The sequence below is a fragment of the Dendrobates tinctorius genome, unplaced genomic scaffold, assembly GCF_039654945.1.
Source record: "Dendrobates tinctorius isolate UK_male_01 unplaced genomic scaffold, ASM3965494v1 ptg000048l, whole genome shotgun sequence".
In the NCBI taxonomy this organism is placed as follows: domain Eukaryota; kingdom Metazoa; phylum Chordata; class Amphibia; order Anura; family Dendrobatidae; genus Dendrobates; species Dendrobates tinctorius.
In genome coordinates, this window is record NW_027361716.1 from 20,774,829 (window position 1) to 20,799,494 (window position 24,666).

The 24,666-nt window shown below is 48.2% G+C and overlaps 1 long non-coding RNA gene across 1 annotated transcript in view; it reads left to right on the forward strand.

Annotated features, from left to right (window-relative positions):
* Positions 1-19,058, forward strand: part of LOC141090284 (uncharacterized) — a 109,212-nt gene extending 90,154 nt beyond the window's left edge. The window contains exons 2-3 of the long non-coding RNA XR_012232409.1: positions 15,563-15,628; positions 17,809-19,058. This is a non-coding gene — a long non-coding RNA (uncharacterized lncRNA). The remainder of the gene's footprint in view (positions 1-15,562; positions 15,629-17,808) is intronic.
* The last annotated feature ends 5,608 nt before the right edge of the window (positions 19,059-24,666 follow it).

Sequence of the window (24,666 nt, forward strand, 5' to 3'; positions counted from 1 at the left end):
GGTTCTCACACGAGCCGTACGGGCCGGGGGCAGCTTGGCAGAGGTGTTCATGGTGCACACAGCAGAAGTGGCGTTGGAGACAGGGGTTTCATGACAATGATGTGGACTGATTTTTCACGGACCGCTCACACAACTGGTAATACTGCATCGATGGAAAGTGACAGGAGACAGCAGTTGTCAACTATGGTTACAAACTACTTTTCCTCCCATATCGATGTTCTCCCGCACAGGTCATTCCCCTTTGACTATTGGGCCGCTAAACTGGACACCTGGCCTGAATTGGCACAATATGCCTTACAGGAGCTCGCTTGCCCAGCTGCAAGTGTGCTATCGGAAAGAGTCTTCAGTGCAGCTGGATCAATCCTGACAGAAAAAAGGACCCGTCTGTCAACCCAAAATGTGGATGATCTAACCTTCATTAAAATGAACCATGCATGGGTTTCCAAGGATTTTGTCCCACCTTCCCCTGATGACACATAGGGTGACAGAAAAATGGCTTGCTTTGGTCCACCTCTTCCTGGGACTTGACCTATTTCGCCTTTTGCATCAGCTGAATGTCCAACATCAACATATGCCACTTTCTAAAACTCCCTAACTGTGCTGCCTCCCCCCCAACATGGCCGGGGTCACCACCTAGCGCACGACACCGTGCGAGTGCCGTTGCCCTGGACAGGTGGGTAGGCCGACTCTTGGGCACGGGCACTGGCACAGGGTCCCTCATAGTGCAATCAAGTGTCTCTGACGGTGGTGGTGCACACCCGCCGTCAGACACACCGCCGTACTATGAGGGGCCCAGTGCCAGTACCGACGCCCACGAGTGGGCCCCCCTTGCTTGGGCAGGGCCCCAGCATTTGCAATCTTTACCTCTCCCTGCTCCTCCGCTGTGTAGTCTGGGCCGTCAAATCCATACTGTGCCTGACACCGTCTGAGCCTGCCTCCTGATGTATAGACATATATTTTGAATGTGTACGCTATCCATACATGTTATCCGGGGATACGGTACCCTTTCTCACCTTTGTGCAATCACGTGCAAGCCATACTGGGCCTATCACCGTCTGAGCCTGCCTCCTGATGTATAGACATATATTTTGAATGTGTACGCTATCCATACATGTTATCCTGGGATACGGTACCCTTTCTCACCTTTGTGCAATCACGTGTAATCCATACTGGGCGTGAGAACGGCTGGCGAGCTGTTAAGCAAGCTACAGCACCTGTGGTTTGCACACGTAAGTTTTTCATTTTTTCAGGAATGACGGTTAGGCCTAATTCCGGAACTGCGGTTGACCTGCACTTACTGGGAAATCATCGTTCGCGGGTAATAATTGTAATCAGTGATCCCCATCACTAACGTTGTTCACCGGGTTATCTGCACCTGTAAGCGACAAACGCTGGCCTTTTCAGTGTAGCGCACATGCAGCCACGGACATGTAAGGGCATGACACACCAGTTATTGGCCAATCTCATGTGCCAGAGCCTCACATGTCCCTCTAGTAAGCCGGACTCGGACCGCGGGGCATGACGGAGTCTCGTTCGTTAACGGAATTAAGCTTGCAATGTGTGCATCTGTTCTGTAGCTGGCATGGTTGAGGTTTCCCAGGTGGAGTCGAATTTAACCGTAGGCTCCACTCCTGGTGGTGCCCTTCTGGACATTCCTTTAAGGTTCAGCTTTGCAACCATACTGCCCACGTAAAACAAACACTTTGCCTTCATGAACGCTGTTTGGAGGGTCATGACTCGTGGGAATAACACCGCCCAATCAGTTAACCTGCTAGAGAGATCCTTCGTTGCTCCCAAGCATGACATCACACTCCCTTGGAGGAAGGTAATGCCACTGTGGCGACCGTACTCCTGGGGGCGACACAAGTGAACTGATGCCCAGCCACTGCTCGATGAATCTGCTGGTACATTGACCCAGACCACTACATTCCCCTCGCACGCTACACGGCCTGAATCTGACCCTGATGAAACTCAGGTTACCCTTCCCATATACAGTTCCATCTTACACGGTGACAAAGAGGAAGCTGCAGATGAAAGTGCAGGTTCGGCCCACCCGCCATCAGACACACCACCGTACTATCAGGGGCCCTGTGCCAGTGCCGTCGCCAACGAGTGGGCCCCCCCTGCTTGCTCAGGATCAGAGCACTTGCAAGGTTGAAATACTGTGCAGTAAGATGGAAGATGGGGACGACGAGGAGTCCAGACTAGTACAGGGATTCCCTAGCGAGGAGACTTATTTGATTGTTTTCAATGTTGAGACAGCAATTTTTGGGGAGCACTATACTCTGGAGAATTATAGATGGGGCCCACCATACACTGGAACATTCCAAAGGTGGACATCAGACACTGGAGCAGCATTTACAGGGCCCATTATACACTAGAGCATTAGAAATGGGGCCCATTATGTTTGGAGCATTATTTGGGCCCATAAGACAGTAGAGCTTCATCCATGGGGACCAACATATACTGTAGCATTATGTGGAGCTCATCATATACTGTTTCAAACATTATATGGGACCAATGATTCTGTATGGAGAAATAGATGGGCCTCGTCATGAGATGTAACAAGTGAAGTATTTTTCATTGTACTATACCGCTATTTCTCTGCCGTATCGGAGCATGATGAGTTGTGGTATGTGTTAAAGGGGCGCTTTTTCGCCCAGGGCACATGAAAACCTGGAGCCAGCCCTACCCCCCCACAACTTTAGCCAAATAACCCCCATTTTTCAGTGCGTAACTTGTATTATGAAGTTAATTAAGGTTGACAAGCTTAAGTAAGAAGAATTGATGCTTTTGGCATTCAAATGGGCACTGTAGGTGTGTTTCCTGTCCTCCTCTCACTGCCGACTTTTATTCCCCATTGACTTACATTGGGTTTCGTGTTTCGGGACGACCCCAACTTTTCCCTATAATCGGCCGATCTTGCTCGACCCGACTTTTGGAAATGTCGGGTTTCACGAAACGAAACTCGACCCTAAAAAACAAAAAGTCGCTCAACTCTAGTTACAATGTTTGAATAAAGATTGGATAAAGATTTGCAGATGATGAACCAGACACCAGCAGTTGTCACTTAAGGGTAAGAAGAAGAAAAGTAGAAAATGTGAAAGATAACAGAAAAGAAATGTGTTGCTAGAAAATGTGTTACTCAAGCTGATAGTGAATTTGCTTCCATAGCACTTTAACATTAGTTAGCATAACTTTAAATATAGATAGACAGTTAAATTGTTTGCAACGTTCAAGAAACAGTGCCTCCCACATTGGGAAGATTAGTATAAGACATGTTCATTATGCAATATAAAAATTTGTATGTTCCTGTATTGTCAACTTTGTTTCCTTGCAGCCCGTGGACGTGCTGTGTTTAACAGGGGGGTATGTGGCGCCCCTGAGGCTCAGTCGCCACAGAGGTACTGCACCTCCTCCTGAGGTGTGGTGCCCCACCATACAGGTAAGGTGGAGACTCCTGACCACACTCCAACACCTGTACCCCACACCACAAAGTAGGGTAGCAAAGCACCTTCGGCGGCTCCCTGTGGAGTGTAGCAAAGCACCCATTGGTGGCTCCCTGCTTGGAACACGAAACGTGCTGGGTGGTGGGTGGAGCTTAGCTTACATTAAAGAGAGCGGGAAGAGTTTAGGAGTCATTTAGTCAGTTGTTCAGTTGGAGAGAGAGAAGAAGATCCCCAGAGAGAGGGATAGATGGATGGAAGTGCTGCAGCAGATCCCAGTGATCTGGGTCTGCTGGCACAGGAATGCAAGAGAGAGAGAGAGCGACATAGACTTGAAAGCCTGATTTTCCATAGAAAGAAAAATTAGTACGGAACGTGAGGAGTAAAAGAGAACAGAGGACATGGGTTAGAAGAGAACCCTTCCTAGAAGTTCTAAGCGCAAGGCCGGGGCCCGGTCCCTGAGGTTGTATGGATACTAATGGTCCTGCAGCAGACACTGGAGGAATAGAAGTAGTGACTGCGTTATTCCCACACAAGACTTGGGGGCACAACAGCAACTGGATAGTGAACCGGGACTTAGTAGCAAGGAGTCCCCAAAGCAGGCTACAGCTGTCTGCCGTACAAGTAGAGTTCATAAGAACATCGGACAGGAGGAACTTCTGTGTAACTCAGTACTAGGAGTACTTCATTTAAAGGCGCTATAAGAGGAGACGTTCAGAAAAGGCACATGTTGGTGGAGTGTTGGAAAGGAGTTTTCCATCTAGCCTGGAGGTTGACTGAGTCCCTAACCCGGAGGACACAGCACGGAGGCAGGCACCTGTTTGTACAACAGACTGTGAGTAAAGCTTTGGAACTACATGCCTTGGTGTCCTCCACTCATTCCTGCGCCACACACCTGGCACCGCTACATCCCTGTGCCTACACTGCACCATTCCTGCAACGCTTATCTACACTGCCCTAGGACTACAGCCCTGCCTGTGGAGGGCTACAACATCACTGCTGCACCACACCATCTGTCCCAGAGGATCTGTCTGCAGCGTCGGCTTACATCTCTATTGCCGAACACCACAGGTGGCGTCACAAATCACTTATAAACTTTCACCACCATAAGCACACTGAAACATAACCCCTTTTGTAATGGAGCTCCAGGGCCACGGACTGGGTCACTCCTGCTGTGACAACCCCAGTTGAGATCAACCAGCCTGGTACAGAATACCCCATGGCCCTGGTGAGTGAGGGCGCTCCAATTACGTCTCAGTTCTGGAGAGAGCTCTGTTCCCTGCTCAGTATTGAGCTAAATCTCTCCTCGGCCTATCATCCCGAGACGAACGGGTTGGTAGAGAGCCAACCAGACCCTGGTCACATATCTATGACATTTTGTCTCGACAAGGCAATAGTCCAGGTGCTAGAGGAGCAGAGATCCTGTTGGTATGGCAAAAAAAACATTGGTGGCGCAGTGGGGGATGCATAGCGGTGCCTGCATCCCCCACTGCGCCACCAATGTTTTTTTGCCATAACAACAGGATCTCTGCTCCTCTAGCACCTGGACTATTGGCTATATTGGATAATCCGCATTTTTCTGAAATATTGCCTAGCAGTGATAAACTATCAACCGATGACTACCAAAACTCTACGTCAAAAGGGCGACTATGTGATAAAGGCCGTTGTTAGGCCGAAACGTCAGCTGTCGCTTCATCACCATCAAATAAATAATAAAAAAGCTCACTAAAGCATATTTTATGTGTACAGTGATTCTATATTGACTTTATATTGACGGGACCAGAGGCTCCCTTTTCACTAGCACCATATATCCATTATATTAGTCGAGTGCTAGCCATCTTCCATATCTACTGCATTACAGTGCGTGGCAGACAATCCCTGCTTGTTGATTGGCGCTCTAGAGAGACACATGCTCCCGCCGAATAATCCCAGAAATGCTCAGTGCTCGACGAGTACCGCGAGCACAGCAATACCGTGTAGTGGCGAACATGCTCACTCATCACTAGTAATGACCTGTCCGGCTTCGGTATCAGCACAGTGGGGCTAGCCGACTCATTCCGGGACGCCTCAATTACTCCTATCTAGAGCATTTGTTTTACCTCACTTTCAATGGCTTGTCTCCGGACCTCGGGCAAACAGTACGGTTTCATCTGCACCCTTACGTGAGACTCGGTGACAATGTCATGCTATATTACAGAGGTACGGCCAGTTAGTTCCGAGAATACATCTGTATTCACTTGCACTAATTTCCGCACCCCTCGACGCGCTGTTTAGAGAGTGTCGCCTATTTTTACCTCTCTCTCGGCCTCCGGCTGGGCCGATATCAGAGGTTCCCAGAAGATATGTCTGGAGTCACATCCGTAACCATACACTCCTGGTCTTTACGAGCTTTTAACAGATTGATATGGAACAACTGTTTGGGTTTCCTTTTCCCGGGCTGGTATAATCGGTAGTTCACCTCCCCAACATTTTCCCGAACTTCATATGGCCCTTGCCCTGGCCATAAGTTTACTTTTGGTGGTGGGTACTAAAATTAAAATCTGATCTCCTTCTTTAAAGGAGCGTACCGCGCTGCTCTGCGCTGCTTGAGCATCCACCAAATGCTCTTTTACTATAGGCATGACCGCTACGATCCGGTCCTGCATATTGGCCATGTGTACTCTTATGCATCGTAGGTTCCTGCTCCCACGTCTCTTTGCCTACATCCAGCAGACCCCGAGGATGCCTGCCATACAGTAGCTCAAAGGGTGAAAATCCAGTGGAAGTCTGCGGTACCTCGTGAATGGCGAACATGAAGTAGGGCAGTAACATGTCCCAATTGCTTCCATCCTTGGAAATCACTCTTTTTAACATGGACTTGCGGGTTTTGTTAAACCGCTCAACTAATCTGTCGGTCTGGGCGTGGTACACCGACGTGTGCAACTGCTTATTTTTTTGGAGCTTGCACAGTTCCTTCGTCACCTTGGACATAGAAGGAGTCCCCTGATCAGTAAGGATTTCCCTAGGTAACGACACAACATGGCAAACTCCCGGGCGATAAACTTAGCCGAGGTGTGCCGAAGCGGAATGGCTTCCAGGTACCGAGTGGCACTGTCACAGGGTTACCGTGACAGAACAGAGCCAGAAGACCGCATCGTCTAATGGCTCCTGCTTTGCCGCTGAGAAGAAGCACTTCTCCGGCGTATTAAGGGTGTTTGTTTTCTTTCAGCAGGACAGGGGTTAATCGGCCATGTGAAAATCCCTGCTTTCAGCTCTGCTTGGTTAACCACTCCTCTCTCCTATAAAAACTAGATCTGCAGGCCAGATGATTGTCTGAGATAGCATTTGCTACAAGGATCTGGAGAGAGAGAGGAGCTGGTGTTTGGAGTGCTGGAGGAGTTTATTGTGGGACAGTTGCTTGGTTTGTAAGCTTGGAGATTCCTCATCCATTCCTGCTTTGTTTTCTTTCCCCATTCTTCACACCCTGGTGTATACCTCTGTTGCTTGTGAGAGTATTATTTGTCAGTGGAATTTTCTTTTACCTTGTCTCGTTCCCTTGTCTGTCGGGTTGGTGTACTTCGGTACACGGTAGCGCCTCTCTTCCCCAGGAGGGGGGAAGGTGACAGACGCAGGGCTAAAGCTAGGAGACAGGGCTAGGGCGGAGGCCCCGGCATCCTCACCATCTGAGGTATCCCGGGGAACAGGGCGAGTTAGGGTGCCCCCTAGTGTCAGGGCCAGGAAAGGTGCCCATGGCCCTAGTTTACTCGCCAGCCCAATCGTGACATTATCTCTTAGACCGAAAACCTTTTTCTGATCCATGATGGATCCCATCACAGCGCTGACAGGGAAGTTGCAGCAGCTCAGTTTGGAGGTGGCGAATTTACGCACGGTGGTATCACAGCCCCCTGTTACATCTGGTGTGGGGATTGCATCATCCAGACAAATCAATGTTGAGCCCAAGGTTGCGCTGCAAGACAGGTTCTCTGGTGGGCGGGACAAGTTTGTTGTCTTCCGTGAGGCCTGTAAACTATATTTCCGGCTGCGTCCGGTATCCTCCGGTATGGAGGAGCAACGGGTGGGGAATGTTATCTTGCTCCTGCAAGGGGACCCACAAGCATGGGCATTTTCTCTCCCATCTGACTCACACTCACTCCAGACAGTAGAGGGTTTCTTTCAGGCTTTGGGCTTGGTGTATGATGACCCTCATCACGTCTCCTTGGCTGAGTCATCTCTGGGCCAACTTCAGCAAGGAGACCGCCTGGCGGAGGAATACTGCTCCGAGTTCTGGTGGTGGGCCACCGACACTAGGTGGAATGACCCGGCCCTCCGTAGTCAGTTCTGTGAGGGTCTCTCTGAGAGATTAAGAGATGCATTAGCTCTCTATGAGTCTCCTGACTCCCTAGAGGCAGCCATCTTCGCCAGAGAAAAAAGAAGTCACCTCTGGGAGGTCCAAGTTTGAGCGTGGTCTGTACAGATCCCACTGTGGAACCCATGCAGGTGGGTGCAGCGTCCCAACCTAGCAAACGTACAGTAGTTCGGCGTAAGGAGGGGATTGTGTTTCTGTTGTGGCAAAAAGGGTAATTTTGTGAACACATGTCCTACCCGTCATTTGTTTAAACAACCGCAGGAAAACTAGAGGGCCCGGGTTGCAGGGAGGTTGGCAACTCGGGTGTACTCGTAACCTCAGTGGGAAAGACTCAGTTTTTCCTTCCAGCCATTTTGTGTATGGATGAAAATAAGGTAGACGTATCCACCTTCTTGGACAGTGGGGCAGGGTTTAATTTGATAGATGCCAAGTTTGTCCGGGACCAAGGTCTTGTTTCACATACCTTGTCCAGACTGATACCCATTATAGCCATCGATTCCGGCCCTCTAAAGCAGGGGCATTTCACGCAGGTGGTCCATGACTTGCGACTACAGGTGGGAGCCATGCATTCTGAGGTGTTAAGCTGTTACGTGCTTGAGGGCCTGCCCTCACCTGTAGTACTGGGACTTCCTTGGTGTGCCGAGCACAATCCGGTAATTGATTGGCAGACACCGGAAGTGGTAAAATGGAATACATACTGTAAAGGACACTGCTTGGGTATCCGGTTGGCAAGGTGGATACTCAGTCCGTGCCCCATTACCTGTCAGACTTTGAGGATGTGTTTTTAGAGCAGGGGAGCCAAGAGCTTCCTCCTCATCGTCTTTATGACTGTGCCATTAATCTGGTTCCTGGTGCCAAGCTGCTCAAGAGCAGACTTTATAACATCTCAGGTCCAGAGAGGCAGGACATGAAGGACTATATTAAGGAAAGCCTGGCTAAGGGTCATATCAGACCATCCTCTTCTCCCCTTGCTTCAGGGTTCTTTTTTGTCAAGAAGAAGGATGGGGGTTACGTCCTTGCCTGGATTTCCGGGAACTGAATGCTATCACTATCCATGATCCGTATCCGCTACCTCTGATCCGCGACCTCTTTAACTCAAAATTGTGGGAGCAAAATGGTTCTCTAAAATGGATCTCAGGGGGGCATACAGCCTCATCCGCGTTAAGGATGGGGATGAGTGGAAGACTGCATTCAATGCGCCAGAGGGTCACTATGAGTGTCTAGTGATGCCCTTTGGATTGACGAACTCGCCGCGGTATTTCAGCACTTTATTAATGACATCTTCAGTCACCTAGTAGGTAGATTTGTGGTTATTTACCTGGATGATATCCTTGTTTATTCACCTGATCTTGAATCACACCAGCAACATGCTGTGATGACTCCTGGAGTGGACCCTCTGGGTCGTGGCACCAATCTGCCCAGGGCGAGCTGACCTAGTGAGGAGCACCCCCTATATAGGGAGTGTCAGGGGCAAGCCATAGAGTACAAGCCAGAGTGCAGGTACAGAGCGTGTGCCAAGAGGCACAATAAAGTACAAGACAGAGGACCCGAATACAGCGCACAGCCAGGCAGGGACACGGCAGACCAAGCCAGGAAGTACAACAATAATCAGGCACCTCCCATAGGAAGAGGTAGCCTTATATAGCACCTGAGTCCTAGAACTTCCGGGTCAAGTCCTCCAGTATCATAGAGAGGACAAGACCAAAGACAGAGCTGGGCAGAGCGCGCGTGCGCACTGGAACATAGCGCAACCACGGAGCTAGGAGCGAGAGGTGCGCGTGCGCACCCGACGGGACCCTCGGAGCGGCCGCGACACCGGAAGTGGTGACGACGAACCCGGGGTCCCGCCCCCAGGTGAGAGCGGCGTGACAGGCGGCGTGACACATCAGGCAAGTCCTACACATTCTACGTGACAATAAGTTGTATGTCAAACCGGAGAAGTGTATGTTCTCGGTTGAGGAGATCCCTTTTCTTGGATATGTATTATCCTCCACCGGTTTTCGCATGGATCCAGTGAAAGTCCGGGCGGTATTGGAATGGGATCATCCTGAGGACTTGAAGGCCTTACAAAGGTTTTTAGGTTTCGCCAACTACTACCGAAAATTCATAAAAAACTTTTCGGTAGTAGCCAAGCCACTCACTGATATGACCAAAAAGGGGACAGACTTCTCCAAATGGTCCAGTCCTGCCAGGGAGGTGTTAAACACACTGAAGGGGTGTTTTGCTTCTGCGCCGATTCTTATTCAGCCTGATGTCACTCAGCCTTTCATCGTAGAGGTGGATGCATCCGAGGTGGGAGTGGGGGCTGTATTGTCGCAGGGCGTGTCTCCTGGTAAATGGCAACCATGTGCATACTTCTCTAAAAAACTTTCACCAGCTGAGAGAAACTATGATATTGGTAATAGGGAACTTTTGGCTATCAAATGGGCATTTGAGGAGTGGCGTTATTTTTTGGAGGGAGCGGATTACCCTGTGATGGTGATCACTGATCGTAAGAATCTGGTTTACTTGGAGTCGGCAAAACGTCTTACACCGTGTCAGGCAAGATGGGCGTTATGCTTTACCAGGTTTAAATTTTTTGTTACGTTTAGGCCGGGGAGCAAAAATGTTAAAGCAGATGCTTTGTCCCGTTGCTTTCCTGGGGGAGGCGATAAGTGCAAACCGGTACCTATTCTTTCTACAAAAAGGGGTAGTGATGGCATCAATATGCTCCGATCTTGAAAGAGAGGTTGCTGATGCTCAGGGGGACGCCCCTGCTACCTGTCCTCTGGGTAAACGGTGCCGCTTAATCTCCGTTTGAGAGTCCTCAGTGAACACCATGATACAGTGCTGGCTGGAATAAGGCCACCGCGGATCTACTTACTAGGTGTTTTTGGTGGCCAGGTGCTAATAAGTATGTTCGAGAGTATGTGGCTGCCTGCAATGTCTGAGCACGTTCTAAGACTTCGCATACGCGTCCATATGGGGCTCTCTAACCATTGGAGATTCCCAACAGACCTTGGATTCACTTGTCGGTTGATTTTATTACTGACTTACCTGTGTCTGCAGAGAACACTGTAATCTTGGTGGTGGTGGACAGGTTCAGTAAAATGTCTCATTTTATTGCGTTATCAACTTTGCCTAACGCCAAGACTCTGGCTCAAATCTTCATCAGGGAGATAATCAGACCGCATGGGGTTCCTATCGATATTGTCTCAGATCGGGGGGTACAGTTTCTCTCCAAATTCTGTAGGACATTTTGCAGCCGTCTTGGGATCCATTTGTCGCTATCTTTGGCTTTTCACCCGCAGTCCAACGGGCAGACTGAATGGGTTAATCAAAATTTGGAAACATATCTAAAATGTTTTGTGTATGAGAGTCAGGAGGACTAGGTGACCTACCTACCGTTGGCTGAATTTGCAGTTAATAATCGCTGTCAGGAATCAACCGTTAAGTCCCCGTTTTTCGGGGCATATGGGTCCCATCCACAGTTTTGTTCGTCCAATGGTGATCATCCCTCTGGATTACCAGAGGAGGAACGGTTTTCTTCTTCCATATCTACCATATGGCAGGGGGTGACTAATAATTTGCGAAAGATGGGTTCCAAGTATAAGAGTGTGGCTGATCGGAGACATATGGTGGGTCCGGACCTGTGTGTTGGTGATTGGGTGTGGTTGTCCTCAAGAAACATTAAGCTGAAGGTTCCATCTTGGAAATTGGGCCCCAAGTTTATTGGTCCCTATAAAAACTTAGCCATCATCAATCCGGTAACATTCCGCCTTGCTCTGCCACCGACTTTTAAAATTCATAATGTTTTTCACCGTTCACTTCTCAAGAAATCCGTGACATCAGCTGGACCTTCAGCTCTGCAACCTCCTCCTGTCATTGTCGATGGTAATCTGGTGTTCCAGATAGCTAAGATCTTGGACTCTCGTTTTGTTCGTCGGTCACTGCAATACTTGGTACATTGGAGGGGGTATGGTCCTGAGGAGAGGATGTGGGTACCAGCATCTGACGTCCATGCGGCCAGACTGTTTAGGGCCTTCCATGTGGCACATCCAGATAAACCAGGCCCTGAGGTTCCTCGTAGAAGGGGGGGTTCTGTCACGAGGGTTACCGCGACAGAACAGAGCCAGAAGACCGCATAGTCTAATGGCTCCTGCTTTGCTGCTGAGAAGAAGCACTTCTCCGGCATATTAAGGGTGCCTGCTTTCTTTCAGCAGGACAGGGGTGAATCGGCCATGTGAAAATCCCTGCTTTCAGCTGTGCTTGGTAAACCACTCCTCTCTCCTATAAAAACTAGGTCAGCAGGCCAAATGATTGTCTGAGATAGCATTTGCTACAAGGATCTGGAGAGAGAGAGAGGAGCTGGTGTTTGGAGTGCTGGAGGAGTTTATTGTGCGAGGGTTGCTTGGTTTGTACGCTTGGAGATTCCTCATCCATTCCTGCTTTGTTTTCTTCCCCCGTTCTCTACACCCTGGTGTATACCTCTGTTGCTTGTGAGAGTATTATTTGTGAGTGGAATTTTCTTTTACCCTTGTCTCGTTCCCCTGTCTGTCGGGTTGTCTCGTTCCCCTGTCTGTCCCCCTGGTCTCAGTTTGCTCGCCAGTCCAATCGTGACAGGCGTAATCTACGACCACTAATATATGCTGGTGGCCACAGGCGGATTTTACTATCAATCCTACAGATCCATCGCAATCCACTCAAAAGGTACCTCTATGATGGGTAGCGGTACCAACGGACTCCAGTAGTTAGAGATGGGTGAGGTCAGCTGGCACTCAGGACACAACTCAAAGAACCTCAACGTAGACCCCAGGCCAAAAAACTGTTGTATGTGTTCCTTTGTTTTTTTTAAGTCTTTAAGTGTCACCCCCCAGCATGTGAGTGTGAGCCATCTTGAGCACCGCCCAACGGTAGGATTGTGGGATTACTAGCTGCTCTACCACCTCATCCTGAATTTTATCAATCCTATAGAGTAACTCCTAGTTGCCGCCATGCGTGGGAACACCATCTCCACACCTGATTGCTGAGCCTCCCCATTTACCTCAATTATTCTTTCCCACACCAGGGTCAGTGTGGGATCCTGTAGCTGGGCTGTCCCAAAAGTTCCCTGGGGCACTTCCAGCTCAGGAATTGTCAGGGTCTCTTCGACCTCTCCTGACATCACCTCTAGGGGAAACCTATTGGGTTCATACTCTTTCCCTATACGGGAGACCACTACGGCAGGAATTCCTGTGTCGGGATGTGGCGGCTCTGCGCCAGGAAAAAATATTCGCCAGGGGAGGGTTAATTTAATTTTTTCACAGAGACCAGAACAGGGGCAAGTCCCTTCCCAGTACAGCCCCGTAATGAAGGTTCTTCACTACCACCACCACATGTTTAATCTCTTTTGCATGGAATAAAAATTGTAACCTCCACTGTCGGATACTCATGGAGTTCACCATGAATACATACGACACCCACTTTTTCCCAGTGGGTTCTATGCACGAGATTAATGACTCCTGCACAAGTGTCGCTGTAACAAGGTGGAACAGGGTGGTAGTCGTTGGCGAGTTCATTAAGTCACAGTCAGTGAGCACCCCGGCACCTGGCACATGAAACGACAGGTGAAGTCCCAGTCCTATGGTACTGTCAATTACCTTCAGCACACATTCACCCAGGTTGCAGGGGATGAGTACTCAGGAAACACCACAATCCACAGTTCTTTTCCAACGGGAAAGCTTTACTGCAAACCACACAATGCTTCCTGCTCTGTCCCTGTAACTTAAGTAGGTTGCAGGCCCTCAACGGCTCCCATCCAGGTTTGGGAACACACACTCCTTCTGGAGATGTTCTCACAATACCAGGGCCCGTCCACACTGCCCGACAGTCCATGACAGCTTTTATCCTCTCAATCGGGGCGCCCTCTGTTCCTTGCTGTGGAGAGCGTCTTGCCCTGGGCAAGCTTTCAGGGCTCTGCTCTCAGAGCAGGAAGTCATTTTCCTGTAAGCCTGCTGTACAGCCTCTCTACTGAACTCCTCCCAACAATTTAACTCATTCTCTCCCTGAGGTAAATATATACAAATGCAGACACATTAATACATGACACAACAGCATAAAGTGTTAGTGAGCCATTAGGGTGCCGCATGTGACACGTGCTTGGTATATAGGAGAGAGGATGCAATTGAAGATCCCTGCCACCTCCTTACATCACTAGGCTCCCCGAGTCCAGTAGGGCCTCAGTCTGGTGTCCTTTGATGCACATCTGGCACCAGGGCCGCCATCAGGGCATTACTGCCCTGACTGGCGTATGGGGCCTGGTGGGCAGATGGGGCCCGCATAGGCCTAGCAGCAGGATAAACCGGGCCCTAGCGGCGCTGCAGTTCATCTCTATTGAGATATAATATGGCACGTTACCTCCCTGTAACCACGCCCCCTGAAGAAGGAGCTGTGCTCCGAAACGTGCGTCGGGGAGACGCTTGGACGCTGAACGCTGTGGCCTCTTGCCCCTTGTTGTCACATTGCCTGTAAGGTATGATCGCTACTTACTATCCTTGCTTGCGATTTTCCAGTAAGCGCTCATCCTCACTTATGCATTGGTTGAGCCTTATCCTTTGGTGTTATACCGTACCTGTATGTGTTATTTAATAAAGATTTTTGTATGAATTTTTCATATCAATTTTGGACTTATGATCGTAATTTTTTCTGTGTGTTGTGCGGTTTTATACTGCGATCTGTCCACATTTTAGTCCCATGATAGCTGTACCTCATTCATTGTTTCTCTTATATAATGTTTCTGGTACCTATGTTGAATTGCTTTCTTACTTTCATTGCTGTGTTTTGCACAGGTGCGTGTCGTTTCAGCATTATGGACTACAAAGCCAAAGAAAAAACTTGGCAGAATCAACTTGAACAGGTGTTTGGTGGTAACACCACTGACTCACAGTCGTCTAGTAACCCTGATTGGGATAGTCAATTTTTACTTTTGAAAAATAATCTAGTTAAGAAAACGAAAACTTGGTGGAATCGAGCATTCTTGGAGAAATATAGATCTTTAAAATATATACCGAGAGGTCTGCGTATCCGGACCATACCAGCCTTTCCTGTGGATGATGAGTCTTTTGTCTCGCAGTGGGAGGAGGCGTGTAATAAGTGTTCATTCACAATGATGTAATTATTGATTGACTTGAACTCTAAGTCTATTGTTGCCTTGGATTCTGTTATAGATCCGTCTTTAATTACTCTGAAAACCCAATGTCCCTCTGAATTATTTAAAAATTATGAGAATCAACTGGAAAAGACTCTTGACAGTACGGTTAAAAAGATCAATGAGATTCTAACATCTAAATTCAACCTAGATTTGAGGGATTACAAAATTAATAATATTTTTCTTTGGAGAAAACCTACATCTTTTCCGCCTTATACTGATCGTACTCCATCTGTAACATCAATCTCTTCATTGAGTGATCTATCTGATTCAACATCAGTTTCAGTGATGACTAGATCTGGTGTCAATAATAGACGGACAAGGGAGACAATTTTCATCCGTATAGGAGATACGGACGTAGATCACCAGTGAATATCACTAATAAAAGAGAGAAAAAGGTAATTATGAACGATAATAAAGTTATTAATTTGAGCGAGTGTACCTTTTCTGAGTTTGATCTGACTCTACTTAGTAAGGGGTTATCCTTTTCACTGTCTGCCAAATTTGATACATTCTCTGTCATCAAAGACCTACATTTATTTGCTCGCTCATTGTTATTTAAGAAATTTTTTCATGATGGTAATGCACATGTTCTATTTCCAACAGAGGAGGAACAATCAGCCCTGAGAATTTTGGAGGAATTATCTCTTGAGCATCAAAGACCAATAGAGGGTAAGATACCCCCATCGATTCGACCACGCTCCAAGAGATTCCCCCCTCTTTCAACTTGTGCGAATATTGAGTTATTCGTTCAGGTCGTTACTAATGATCTGATGAAGATACCAAAAATTATTCCACACGATAATTTGACCAAGGATGAACGTGGACGTCTAAAAGCCCTCCAAGAGCGTAAGGATGTTGTGTTGAAACCGGCCGACAAGGGAGGGAACATTGTTATTTGGCCTACCACTATGTATGAAAAGGAGGCGTTCCACCAACTTAGTGATAAAACATGTTACAAAAGACTTTCGTTCAACCCCTTGTCGGCCTATTCAACGCAGCTCAATAGTACTATTGATAAGGCAGTCTGTGAAGGTATCATTGACAAAGAGCTTGCATTAGCACTTATTGTTAGTGAACCTACGATCTCTACACTTTATCTATTACCTAAATTACATAAAAACAAGGATTGTCCGCCCGGTCGACCTATCATCTCTGGAGCGGGGAATTAATTGGAGCATGTCAATCGATGGCTTGACTCTATTTTTCAACCATTTGTTGAGAGTCTCCCCTCATTTTTAAAGGACACAGGGGCATTCCTTAAACTTACTGATGATTTACATATGGATCATGATGCCATCTTGGTTGTGGCAGATATTGAATCCTTGTATACCAGTATTAGACATTCTGACGGCCTTAGGGCCGTGAAATATTATCTCGGCATGTCTAATTTCCCTTGTACCTTTCAGAATTTTGTTTTAGAAATGTTACATTTATCTCTGACTCATAATTTCTTTATTTTCAAGGGGTCCTTTTACCTACAGCTCCAGGGAACAGCTATGGGCGCCTCATTTGCGCCCGCCTATGCCAACTTGTTCCTGGGGCTGTGGGAGAGGGACCTCTCCCTGCCCGATCGTGGGTTGTCGATGGACTGCGTCCTCCTTTGGGCGCGCTACATCGACGACATCTTCATGATCTGGCAGGGGTCGGGTTCCCTACTTGAGGACTTTATGCAATCCCTCAATATTAATAATCTGAACATCCACATTACCTATCATTTTGACATTAATGAAGTCGAGTTTCTGGATGTTGCACTTAAACGTGATGACAGGGATGTATTACAGACGGACATATTTAGGAAACCCACTTCAACGAACACTCTTTTGCACGCCTCCTCTGCACATCCGAGACATGTGATTCAATCTGTACCTACAGGACAATTTCTGCGATTGCGCAGAATATGCTCAACTAATTTAAACTTTGATCGGCAAGCTGAGGATTTAAAAATGAGACTCTATGAACGGGGTTATAGTCGTCGTATGGTGAAGCGGGCCTTCAATCGAGCCAAACATTCACGGCGACATGATTTACTCTATAAATCTGATCCTCGACCGATGGATAACAAAGTGAGGTTTGTCACGGATTATCATGCTCAATCGGGTAGAGTTAGGGATATCCTTACTAAATCCTGGCCCATACTTAGGGCCGACCCTATTCTCTCTAAATATATCCCAGAAAGACCTGCTATCTCCACTAGACGTGCAAAGAATCTACGTGATTATTTAGTTAGAAGCCATCATGTGGGCATTCCAAAATCTACGTTTCTTGATAATGGGATGGGTCGTAGAGCGGGTTGCACTCCTTGTGGCCACTGAGTGGCTTGTCCAAATATAGAAAGATGTTATACCTTTCATAATGCCAGTGGATCTAGGACTTATGACATTAGGAAAACTATTACATGTGACACTCGGAATGTCATTTATTTCGCAACTTGTCCATGTGGATTGATTTACGTGGGTTTAACCACACGTCAGTTTAAAATCCGTGTGAGAGAACATGTCCTGGGCATATTGGCAGCAGTTGACCACAAGGAGACCTCTACCCTAAAAACCTTACCACGACATTTTTGGCTCAGCCTCTCTTGTGATGCCTCCTTACTTCGTATAAGGGGCATCGACTGTATCGAGGCCACAGCGCGGGGTGGTGCTATATCGCGGAGGCTGGCTCAGCTTGAGTCTCGCTGGATTTGGACTCTTAACACACTTCAGCCACATGGTCTGAATGAATACAATAGTTTCTCTCCCTTTTTATGATCTAGACGACATCTATTGAGTCATTTTTTCATCGGTGGCAACAGTTTTGTTTCTTTTAATTTATTTTATTTCTTTTTTTTTTTTTACGTTTTTATTTAGGTGGTCTAGGAGTGTTGTATCGTCTTTGATGTATGGCATGGAGTGTCGATTCCTTTATGGTAGCTACTGGAAATCTACGTGGGCTCAATTCAGGAGTGGTGGAGACCTGACTGATATACAGCGTTACATCATTGGATATACTATGTACCTATTTGCTGTTTGTTGGTTATTTATTATTTTTTCTGGCACTTTATTATGTCAATTACTGGAAACTACGTGGATTCATCTGGACAGGGATTGAGCTTTAGATTTGATGGACAATGCATAGTTATCTTGCATTTTTTGTTATTTTGTATTTTTTATATAAAGATGCAATAATAATGTGCTTTATATGCACTTATATTATATTTAATGTCCTGCTATGTAATTGATATGTATTGATATATTCTGTCTATTTGCCCATATTCCCTGATGATATACTATGTTATCTATTTGGTTTTATCCACCGTCTGACCGTGCCACCGTGGGGTCCTTTATTATATTATATTATTGTATGTTTCTTTCTTTGTGTATTATATATCCTCAGTGTATTTTATTTGTTTATTTTGGGTTTCTCCGTGTGTTTTTCTTATTTTTGGATCAATGATTTAAGGTACTATTTCTGCCCTCATCTTTGCCCCTTCCTAATATGGCGCTTAATACTTCTGTGCATGCGCTGTGGTCTGTCCTCAAGCGACTCCCTCATCCTGATGACGTCTGGTCATGTGGGCCCGCATGTTTCCGGCGCTCACTAGATGAGGGGTGCGGCCCGGAGTTGACTGACAGCTGCAGCACCTTATTGAACTTCCGGTTTTAGCGCTTTATAATATGGCACGTTACCTCCCTGTAACCACGCCCCCTGAAGAAGGAGCTGTGCTCCGAAACGTGCGTCGGGGAGACGCTTGGATGCTGAACGCTGTGGCCTCTTGCCCCTTGTTGTCACATTGCCTGTAAGGTATGATCGCTACTTACTATCCTTGCTTGCGATTTTCCAGTAAGCGCTCATCCTCACTTATGCATTGGTTGAGCCTTATCCTTTGGCATAATAGCCTCTAAACATGACTGGGCATTTTTTCTATTGTGTCTGACTCAGGGGATTATAATTATAATTATATTTATGATGATTTGTTGTCTATTATATGTAGTAATGTTGAGGCCTCAGTGTGACGTTCATACGTCGTCATTAATCATGCTGTTTGCACAAAAGTGGTGTTATACCGTACATATATGTGTTATTTAATAAAGATTTTTGTATGAATTTTTCATATCAATTTTGGACTTATGATCGTAATTTTTTCTGTGTGTTGTGCAGTTCATCTCTATTGACGTGCGGGCCCGGGCCCGCAAGTCAATAGTTAAAAGCCACCAGCCAATCGGAGGCTGGCAGCTGACGTCAGCCGCAGCGTGTACATCGCCGGCGTCTGATGTCATGGTCATTTGCTAGCGAGTGCGCTGTGAGGCAGCGACCGGAGTCATATGTGAGGGTCGCTATGTGTCCCCCAGGATGTGCTCAGAAGCGTATCAGATCCGCTGGAGTGCCCTGTGGTCGCAGCAGTGTGCCTGTGACTTACAGGGCGAAATAAAAGTGAGTTTGAGCCTGGTCAAGTTAATTGGAACAAGGAGTTTATTCAGGAAAACCAGGTATGGGCTTTTATTTTTGAAAAGGACTGCAGGAAGGTAGTGGGGTTCGGTCCGTTTCTTCCAGCCCAGGACTCAAGTGGCCTATGGCCACAGATTGGGGAGAAGAAAAAAAAAAAACCCTGCAGAAAGAGTTTTGGGTGTGTCAGGCCTGGCTTGCAAAAACACAGAGCAGTGGTCTGCAGAGCGTTCCCTGTGTGAGGCAACACAGGGCCAAACTGAGCAAAAAGCTCTGGCACTCCTTGCATACCCAGGCAAGTGGTCGCTCACAGCAACTGACCACGGACTGTTTTGTTGCTTACCGGCTGTGATCCAGAGGATACAGCGTGCTGTGCACTGTGTGTTTTTTCTTTTTTACTGTAAAATTAAACACACTTTTGTTTTTGAACTTGCTTGGGTCACTGCCTCATAACTGGATAGCGTGAACACCGCTGCTTTACATTTTGGTTGGAGAATGCGGGCAGTGTGAACTGAGGCATACCCAAAGCGTGCTGCATGTCGTATATTAGGCCTGCAACGCTGCAGCTTAAGTTGACTGATAAGATGAAGGAAATACTGATACCATACCTCCCAACTTTTGAAGAAGGGAAAGAGGGACAAAGGCTGCAAATTTTAGGCCATGCCCCAACCGGACCCATTTCGCAACTTGTCACACCCATGTCCACGCCCAACCGCACCCATTTAGCACTGCTGATCACACTGACTGGTACTGAGGCCACAGTGGCTGGCATTATGGGCACACTGACTGGTACTAAGGAAAAGAAAGAAAGAAAGAAAACAGAGAGAGATAAAGAAAGAAAGGAGAGTGAGAGAGAAAGAAAGAACAGAGAGAGAAAGAAGAAAGAACAGAAAAGGAAAGAGGGGAAAGAAAGAAACAACAGAGAGCGAAATAATGAACAGAGAGAGAAAGAAATGGGAAAGAAAGAACAGAAAAATAAAGAGGGGAAATAAAGAAAGAACAGAGAAAAAGAAATAAAGAGAGAGAACACAGAGAGAAAAGAGGGAACAGAAAAAAAACAGAGAGAGAGAAAGAAAGAACAGAGAGAGAAAGAAAGGCGGGAAAGAAAGAAAGAGGAGAAAGCAAGAACAGAGAGAACAAAGAAAGAAAGAGGGGAAAGAAAGAAAAAACAGAGAAACAGGGGAAAGAACGAACAGAGAAAAAGAAGGAAAGAGAAAGAAAGAGGGGACAGAAAAAAAGAACAGAGAGAGCGAAAGAAAGAACAGAGAGAGAGAAAGAATGGGGAAAGAAAGAACAGAGAGAGAAAGGAGAAAAAGAACAGAGGGCGAAAGAAAGAGGGGACAAAAAAAGAACAGAGGGAGAGCGAAGGAAAGAAAGAGAAAAAAGAAAGAAAAAGAAAAAACAGAGAGAAAGAAAGAACAGAGAGAGCGAGACAAAAAAAGAAAGATTAGAGAGAGAAAGAAAGAACAGAGAGAGATAAAGAAAAAGAGAGGGAAAGACAGAACAGAGAAAGAAACCGAGAGAAAGAAAGAAAGATTCTATATAGATGCTATAGCAGCCCGGCTCCCATTGTAATGCCCACCTGAGCCTACCGTTGCAGGACATATCATGATCCGCTCACATGGCCGGCATCCCAGATTCCAAGGTGATCCTGCTGTCGGAGGAGGACATGGTGATGGATCTGAAGCATTTCTGGTTCAGTCACAATCTCCTCATGAAATTACCTAATTTCCGGTCAGCTTCTAGCATATCACTTCTGGTGGACCGTCATGTGCGAATTTTAAAGTGCTCCTCGGGGTTCCGCCGTGTACTTCTGTGTACGTGGGAAAAACCCGCTTTAAATGCCTCGTACAAACTTGGCTCCACTCCGTACATGCCGTACACATATGGCTCCACTCCGTACACACAAGGCTCTGCTCCGCATACCCCATACACAAGCGACTCCGCTCCGTACACCAAGTACACACACGACTCCGCTCCGTACGCCTCATACACACGTGGAACCGCTCTGTACACCTCATACACATGTGGCTCTGCTCTGTACACCTCATACACACGTGGCTCTGCTCTGTACACCTCATACACATGTGGCTCCGCTCCGTACACACGTGGCTTCGCTCTGTACACCTCATACACATGGCTCCGTACACCTCACACACACGTGGCTCTGCTACATCCACACTGTAAAGCACTCCTGACCCCACACAGAAACTTAACTTCATCCAGCACCATGACAACCAGCACAGCAGAGTCCTGCAGACACGGAGGCCCCTGATCATGTGACCCCTGACTCCTACTGTCCTGTGACCTCATCACAGGTCCTGTGCGCGCAGCCACACCATTGCAGGCTGTGGTGGCTCTCTGGGACGGCAAGGATGGGGTCGGTGCATGAGGGGGAGTGGCGGCTCAATGCAGTGCGGGTGTCAAAACGGGACTGTCCCGCGAGAATCAGGACGGTTGGGAGCTATGCTGAGACAGTTGGCTGCCTCGCAGGTGAGACAGCAGAAGCTGCAAGAGGAGCAGCAGCAGACCAACAATTTAATTCTGCAGCAGATTGTGGCTCTGCAAGAGGCAGGTTCCTCAGCCACCACATACCAATTGGAGCCTGGTACAAGGTCCGCTCAGCGCTGAGGAAGATGACACCTGAGGACGACATGGAGGCTTTTCTCACCATTTTTGATTGCACTGCGGAGCGAGAGAGCTTGCCGGTGGCTCAGTGGGCTGAGGTGGTGGCCAACTTCTTGATGGGAGATGCACAAAAGGCCTACCTGGACCTCAGTCGGGACGATGCCCTGGACTATGGGAAGCTGAAAGGTGAGATCCTTGCCCGACTGGGGGTTAAAGGGAATCTGTCACCCTTTTTTTTTTTTTTTTACTATCAGCTGCCTGCATTGACATCAGGGGCTTATCTACAGCATTCTGTAATGCTGTAGATAAGCCCCCGATGTAACCTGAAAGATAAGAAAAACACGTTAGATTATACTCACCGGAGGAGGTGGTCTGGTCCGATGGGTGTCGCGGTCTGGTCCGACGCCTCCCATCTTCATACAATACTGTCCTCTTCTTCCCTTCCTGTAGTGGCTTCGGCGCAGGAGCACTGCTCTGCCCTGTTGAGGGCAGAGCAGAATACTGCAGTGCACAGGCGCCAGACCTCTCCCGACGCCTGCGCACTGCAGGATTCCGCTCTGCCCTCAACAGGGCAGAGCAGTGTGCCTGCGCCAAAGCCACTACAGGAAGGGAAGAAGAGGACGGTATTGTATGAAGATGGGAGGCGTCAGACCAGACCGCGACACCCATCGGACCAGACTGCCTCCTCCTGTGAGTATAATCTAACATGTTTTTCTTTCAGGTTACATCGGAGGCTTATCTACAGCATTACAGAATGCTGTACATAAGCCCCTGATGTCAATGCCGGCAGCTGATAGGGAATCTGTCACCCTTTTTTTTTTTTTTTACTATCAGCTGCCGGCATTGACATCAGGGGCTTATGTACAGCATTCTGTAATGCTGTAGATAAGCCTCCGATGTAACTTGAAAGATAAGAAAAACACGTTAGATTATACTCACCGGAGGAGGGCCGGTCTGGTCCGATGGGTGTCGCGGTCTGGTCTGACGCCTCCCATCTTCATACAATACCGTCCTCTTCTTCCCTTCCTGTAGTGGCTTCGGCGCAGGCGCACTGCTCTGCCCTGTTGAGGGCAGAGCAGAATCCTGCAGTGCGCAGGCGTCGGGAGAGGTCTGGCGCCTGTGCACTGCAGTATTCTGCTCTGCCCTCAACAGGGCAGAGCAGTGCACCTGCGCCGGAGGCACTACAGAAAGGGAAGAAATGGACAGCATCGTATGAAGATGGGAGGCGCCGGACCGTCCCGCGACACCCATCGGACTGGACCGTCCCCCCCCCGGTGAGTATAATCTAGCGTGTTTTTCTTATCTTTCAGGTTACATTGGGGGCATATCTACAGCATTACAGAATGCTGTAGATAAGCCCCTGATGTCAATGCCGGCAGCTGATAGTCCAAAAAAAGGGTGACAGATTCCCTTTAAAACATATGTGCAGACCCAACGGGTGTTCCAGTGGTCCTTTTCTGAGACTCGCCATGCCTGATCCCAAGCCTATTGTGACGACTCCTGGAGTGGACCCTCTGGGTCGTGACACCAACCCTCCCAGGGCGAGCTGACCTAGTGAAGACCACCCCCTATACAGGGAGTGTCAGGGGCAAGCCCCAGGGGGTGAGGCACCACAACTGCTGGCACCAGGCGGCCGGCTCACAGGAGACACGAGTGGGTGAGAGTGTCTGCAGGAACGTGTAAAGTGTGGACACGGGAACACGTGGTATACAGAGACTTCGTTCGTCCGGGTGTGAGTGAAGCAGGAAGCGTGCAAGGAGCACGTCAGAGCACTGAGTCAGGCAGCAGGTGTGCCAGGAGGTGTAACAGAGTAAGAGACTGACTACAGGATCAGAGTGTGTGCCCGAAGGCACAACTGAGTATAAGACAGAGCACGGAATCAGAATGTGTGCCAGGAGGCACGACTGAGTATAAGACAGAGTACAGGGTAAGAGCGTGTGCCAGGAGGCACAACCGAGTATGAGACAGAGTACAGTGTCAGAGCATGTGCCAGGAGGCACAACCGAGTACGAGACAGAACACAGGGTCAGAGCGTGTGCCAGGAGGCACAACCAAGTACAAAGCAGAGTGCAGATTCAGAGCGTGTGCCAAGAGGCACAACAGAGTGCAAGGCAGAGGACCTGAGTACAGCGCACAGCCAGGCAGGGACACGGCAGACCAAGCCAGGAAGCACAACAATAATCAGGCACCTCCCCTAGGGGGAGGTCGTCTGATATAGCACATGACTACTACTGGTTCCGGGTCAGGAACTAGCCAGAAAGCACATGACCACTACAGGTTCCGGGTCAGGTCCTCCATTACCATAGAGAGGACCGAGCCCTATACAGCACTGACAGGAGCGCGCAAGCGCAAACGTGACATGTAGGAGGAGGCCTGGGGACGAGAGCTGCGCGTGCGCACCCTACGGGACCCCCGGAGTGACCGCAGCTCCGGAAGAGATGACGTCGGGACCGAGGTCCCGCCCCCAGGTGAGCACGGCGTGACAGTACCCCCCCCCTTTACGCCCCCTCTTTCTAAAACTGGAGAGGAACTTAGACAAAATCTGGGGTGCGTGGATATTCTCCCTGGGTTCCCATAACCTCTCCTCGGGGCCAAAACCCTTCCAATCGACCAGGAACATGGTTCTCCCTCTTACCTTCTTCATGGCCAAAATG